At 38.1% G+C, this 6,044-nt stretch overlaps 1 pseudogene across 1 annotated transcript; it reads left to right on the forward strand.

The window, feature by feature from the left end:
* Nucleotides 1-848: 848 nt before the first annotated feature.
* LOC148699573 (F-box/kelch-repeat protein At1g16250-like) lies at nt 849-3,009 on the forward strand (annotated as a pseudogene). The gene is made up of 2 exons (XR_015974308.2): nt 849-1,174; nt 1,710-3,009. The product of XR_015974308.2 is annotated as an F-box/kelch-repeat protein At1g16250-like (transcript).
* The last annotated feature ends 3,035 nt before the right edge of the window (nt 3,010-6,044 follow it).

Raw genomic sequence — 6,044 nt, forward strand, 5'->3', positions numbered from 1 at the left:
CATTAGTGTGACGTTCTTAGAAATTTTAGTGAAAACTTTAATTCTTCTTATTTGTGCATCCTCTTTTCTCTTATACAGAAGCTTATTATCATGGTTTGCTTAATTCACTAACATCTTAACAAGTTCTAATTTTAAGTTTCTGTTTACCATGTACTTTGTAAGTATATTGATGTTAGTGAAGTGATATATGGAGTTAACTGTTCCACCGGCACACTCGAATATTTTTTGGTACGGTCCAATACCGAGCAGTTTCGTTGGACTTTGTGGCTCAATTGTGATGCGTTCTCATCTTTCTTGTTCGAATTTAGCTTCGTACACAGTTAAACAAGGTTTGATGTATAGTTAATGTAGCCCAGCACATAGTTAAGTCACCCTGGCACATAATTAAATTACCTTGGCACACACGAACCATAACCTGGCACACAATTATTAGAGCTTGCTACGGAGTTACCCTGGCACACAATTGTGTTAACCTGGCACACAATATGGGTTTAGATGAATATATGTCTTTCTTACTGGAATAAGCCGGCACAGGAATGTTAACCTGGCAATTTTATTATGATAACATAGCACATAGTTATCTAGGATTGTAGCAGGATGAATATAAGTCACCCTGGCACACACAAACGATAACATGGCACACAATTATTTGAGCTTGGTACACAGTTACCCTGGCGCATAGCAATGTTAACCTGGCACACGATATGGTTCTAGATGAATATATGCCTTCCTTGCAAGATTGAGCCTGCACAGGAATGTTAACTTGGCAGTTTTATTACGATAACCTGGCACACAATTATCTTGGATTGAAGCAAGATTAATATAAGTCAGGTAGAATGTGGCCACGAGCATGCAAACCTTCAGGGATCATAAATCTTCATGATGTGGATATATTGTCTAGAGATGTTCTTGTCCATATCGTTGGTGTATGCTTTAGAAGAATTCATTGGCTTTGTAGCAAATTCCTTATATAGGTGTTCAAATTGGTTAAACAATTACTAAACTTTCAAGAAGCAATGGAAAAGGAATGGAAAAGGGCTGCCAATATGCAAACAGCACGAACTGATTTTGCATGTGCAGTTATTTCTAACAAGGTCTATGTGGCTGGGGGAGGCAATTCAAGTTGTACTGAAGGGCTTTCTTCTGTTGAAGTTTATGATCCTTGTGCAGATAGGTAAGCATGTTATAAAGATTTTTTTTTCATCCATGTTTGTTGTCTCGGTACTAGACCCTATATCGGTACTATCCTATTATGGTGTCGATACATCCGGTATAGGGGCCATTTCAGTGTACCAAGTGTCGGTACGTCCGCTGTATCGTGTATCGGCGTAATACTGGTATGGTACGGAGTGGTCGGTATGCACCGGTATCGATCGATATGGTAAACCTTAGTTTTCATGATTTCCTACGTTACTAAGTTATCAGTGAGGAGCAATTTACAATTAAAATACATTGGCATTTTTTTTGGTTTTTATCATGCAGTCTATTCATCTTGTTTCTTAATATATTTGTTTTAGTTCAATAGAGTTGCCATGGACTGCAGATGTATGTAGGGTAAACATCCTCCAATCCTTCATTCCCTCTTAACAAATGAATATGTATGTATGTGCATGCTATGCATACTTACACATGCATACACATGTAATGTATATGTATATGTAATGGTTAGTCAAGAATTTCACATTGCTATAAATTGTCAACTGTTGCAGGTGGGAAGATTTACCACCAATGCCTTTCGCACTAATTGAATGCTTCAGTATATCGTATGGAGGTCAATTTCATGTTCTTGGCAAGAGAGAGTATAACATTCAACAAGATACATACCTTATCTTCAATCCAGTGAACCAACATTGGTGCATCATGGAAGATCTGCAGCTGTTTTGTAAGTTGACACATAATTATACAACTATACAAAACGGCAACATCTACACTATTCTGGAAGAAGGGAGCATCAAAAAAGTGGACATGGATCAAAAGGTCTGGTGTACATTGGGTGAATTTCCTGCAGTGGTCCTTCCAAAACACTTGAGATCATTGAAGCCTTTTACCTTTGGATTTGTTGCATTCCAGCAGTAATTATATGTCATTGGGGGCATGACTCTTAGGTATAACTTAGATACCCTTTCATATGGCATTGTGAAGCTGAACTCGAATAGGTTTTGTGATCTGAGGAAATTGCCACTAGAATGGAAGGATGCTAGACCCATGCCAATAAGAAGTGGTCGCATATTAGGATGTGCTGTTATGGAAGAATAATTTAACCCTTTTCTATATATTTTGTGTCTGAAACTTCTTTCTTTTTGGATAAAGAAAGGTCTCAACAGTCTAATAGCTGTTCATTAAAACATGGTATCTTTATGGGGAAAAACAGATACAGATTTGGTTCCCATCATTAGGGTTTCGGTGGTATTAGAATATGTGCCTTATGGAATTCATATGATTTGCTTTTTCTTGGTTCTCACTTGGTTCAAATCTTGTAATGGCATCATGTAAGTGGATCATGTTGCATTGTACCATTATATCCTCAACGTGCAGATTGTCTGTTGCCCTGATCAAGAATTTGTATGATGCAATTTTATTTGGTTTTGTTTGGAGCAATGCAGCCCTCTTTATATCGCCTAGATTTTTGCTATAGTGGTCCCCAAAGGCAACCTTGATGAGTATTCGAAGAGGATATCCATCAGTCAGCTGGTCATCAAAGACAAATTTGCAATCTGATTTTGCTTGCATCTGAATTTGGAGGTAAAAGTCTGAAAACATCAAAAGATGATCTTGAAACTATAGGTGTGACATCTCCATTAGGAAATCTAATTGCAGGCGAGGTAAATCTATTGTAACAACTGGTAATGGTATGGAGTTTGGGTGCTTATCAAAAAAGAAAAGTGAGCTCTTATGGAGGAATAACCATTTTTTCTTTTTCTTTCATTCTGTGTTGAACAGCTGTTTTCTATAAAGAAATGCGTCGACAGTCTCATGGCTGTCAGGATTAATATGCCAGATTTTTGGAAACATTGTGAAAGTCAAGTTTCCAAGTAAGTTCATATATTGGCACAATGTATCTGTTCATGATTCTTTTTTATCCTAATTTAGGTCTTCATATGAGAGTATGCTGCCTCGTTGGGCTCGGTACCGATGCCACCTCTCGTTACTATATCTAAACGTCCAGTACAAGAGCTGATTCGATGTACCGAGTATCGGTACGTTCTCTATATTATGTACTGGTATGGTATGTTCTAAACTGCTCGATTCGATATGGTATGGCATATTTTGGTTTCAAGAATTATTTTCCAGCAATGCCCCTCCATTCTCACTTTGCAGGCTCCCATTGGCCCAGATCAAGCATCTTCTCGAGCACACAAAAATGGGTTTGCCTTTCTGTATACCATCGGCCTTGGCTGTAAGCCAATCTTGATTGCTATCTTGTAGATGCAATATGTAGCAGCGCCTTCAGCTCAGGCAGTCATCTAAGGAAAATATATGGTCTTATTTTTCCTCACATTTGATCTGCAGACAATTTCAATTTCGAGGTAAATGTGAGAAGATACTGAAAGATGATTTTTGGAGAGTTGACAGGGGTCCCATTGATGACTGCATGGTTATTGGAAAACTTTCGGTTTTATAGTTATATCATAAGAAGTTGGTGATTTGAAGTGCATTGTTAGATGAATTCTGTTAAACAGACAATATTATGGAAAGTTTCTTCATAACTGACTTTAGAAGCTGGGATGGAGTCGGAAATCTTTCAAGGGGCATAAATATGATTATATTCATGACATCTTAATTTAAGATTAGTTTTATAATAACTAGTTAACAAAGTATAATTTTATTGCTTCATAGTCTTTTTCATCTGGTTGAGCTAAGTCCGACTGTTAATTTCATATGTATGACATCATAATTTTTAAATATAAATTCTCATACCTAGCAAATCTAAAAATAGTATATTACTCTTACACCAATTTTAAGAACCATCATTTTCTAAAGAATTACTTGAGCCAAGGCATCATAGGCCTATAAAACTTATTGAAAAGTAAAACTGAATTTCTGGATTTAATTAAGCACGGCCTTGCTGTTATGGTAGGAGGAGCCGCCTCAGTCCTCCAAATCATGGTGCAGGGGAGGAGGTAGTTATAACTGTCACCAGGAAGCCCCAACTTTAGGATCTCCTTCTTCATATTGCACTGGAAGGGTCTGCAAATAAACTTCATCCCTTGTACACTCTAGCTTATCTTAATCCACAACTAAATAATAACACAAACGATACCAAGACCAAAGAATTAGTATTAGAATTATAAATACTCAAAAAATTCAATGTAATCATGTTATATGTTTCAATGTTATATTACACAAGAAAAGAAACGGTTACAAAGCTATTTGGCAGAACATGCTCTAATCACTAATCTTTAAGACTATCGTGTTCTTCATTTTCCGTCGATGCTATGCTCTAAAATCCCTTATTCAGCTGATATCTGTGAGGACACAGTAATTTCAAGTTAAGAGTTCAATAGCAGTTGCTGATTGAAGAAGGGATGGCCTAACAAATTGTACCGAGGGCTATCAAACTGGTTGGCGAAGTTGGTAAAAATGTTTGAATTAATGAGCCTCTTCGATAGGTGGGGAAGTTCGACGCCATCTTCTAAGCAACTATCAACTATCTGTTGTCGTTTCAGGCCATTCTCAGCTGGCAGAACAGGGGACCCTGTTTGTGAGAGATGCTGAACTAAAATCATGTTGGCATTGCTGCTGCTGTAACAACCCAGGACCTCACCCAAAATGGCTGGCCAGAAGTTACTATTTGAGTTCCTTGATCCTATATAAGTACCCAAGATCTACCCAGCGAATAACCGATGTGGGACTAAACACACGCCCGCACGGGTCCTCACATACTCTCCCCGATCAAGCCCAGACGTCCTCGTCAAGCTGAGGGTTCAAATCCATTCAAATCTAATCACAAATACCACGATCGGCTCATGGTTAGCCCCAATGGATCCGTGCTGAGTGTTTCCTAGTCCACATAGATTATGGGCCGGGTCCGCTTTGATACCATTTAAATCTGTCACGCCCCGAGCCCGAGGCGCGGCAGACGCCGCACGCCCGCACGGCGGGCCGCACAGGCATGCAAGGCAGCAAATCATATTAAAGCAATCACAGATGTTTAAAACTGACATAAATATTTAAGTTGTTCAAAAGCAGTCTTACAAAATTTCAAATAACATATGCTGACGTAAGTCAAATACTCTAATCAATCTAACTAAAGGATCAATAACTGAAGAAATCATCGAAAAATCTAGCGCACTCCTCAATCCTGTAAGATCAAGCCTCTCGATCTGAAAAGTGGAGAAAACAGAATAATGAGCTACACTAGCCCAGTAAGCAACAAAATACCCCAGAGTGGGGTCAAAGCATATCAGATCAAAATACAAAATAATGACTGGGAATAAATCATAAATATCATTGTTTTGCTGTTTTCAAAACTTATTATCATTTTTACAAAACTCTGATATCATAATTTCAACATAATAGGCTACGACCACGTACCCCAGTGGCATGGGTTGCACAAAGTGCCAAATCCACTATTTTTATCCACCGATGGCAGCCGGTGTCGCACAAAAGTGCCAAATCCACTATATTTACCCACCGATGGCAGCCGGTATCCAGAAACCACTATTCTAATCACCGGTGGCGTGGTGTCGAAACCAATTCCTCACAGATTACAAGTCGACAGGTCCAACGTATAATCCCCATTGGCGGGGCCAGAACAGAACAGAACAGATCATAGCCATGCTGAGAATGCATATATATATAAACATATTTCATAAATTGCCCAATCATAATTTATGGATTTCAGAGCATAATTTTCAAATAAAATTTAACATGCCAGACCAATTTTACCAAATACAAAATATATTTCAAAATTTAATCCACTAATAATTATTTTACCAAATAATTTAGAAAAATGCACTTTGAAGCATTAAGTTACTTACCTCTTCTCGCTTAACTCCTACTTCAAATAGGCGGATCAGGTTCACCTGTTTAAATTTAATTAA

Source organism: Phoenix dactylifera, chromosome 17 (genome assembly GCF_051530095.1).
Source record: "Phoenix dactylifera cultivar Ajwa chromosome 17, Ajwa_hap1_PhDact_Kaust_v1.1, whole genome shotgun sequence".
NCBI lineage: Eukaryota > Viridiplantae > Streptophyta > Magnoliopsida > Arecales > Arecaceae > Phoenix > Phoenix dactylifera.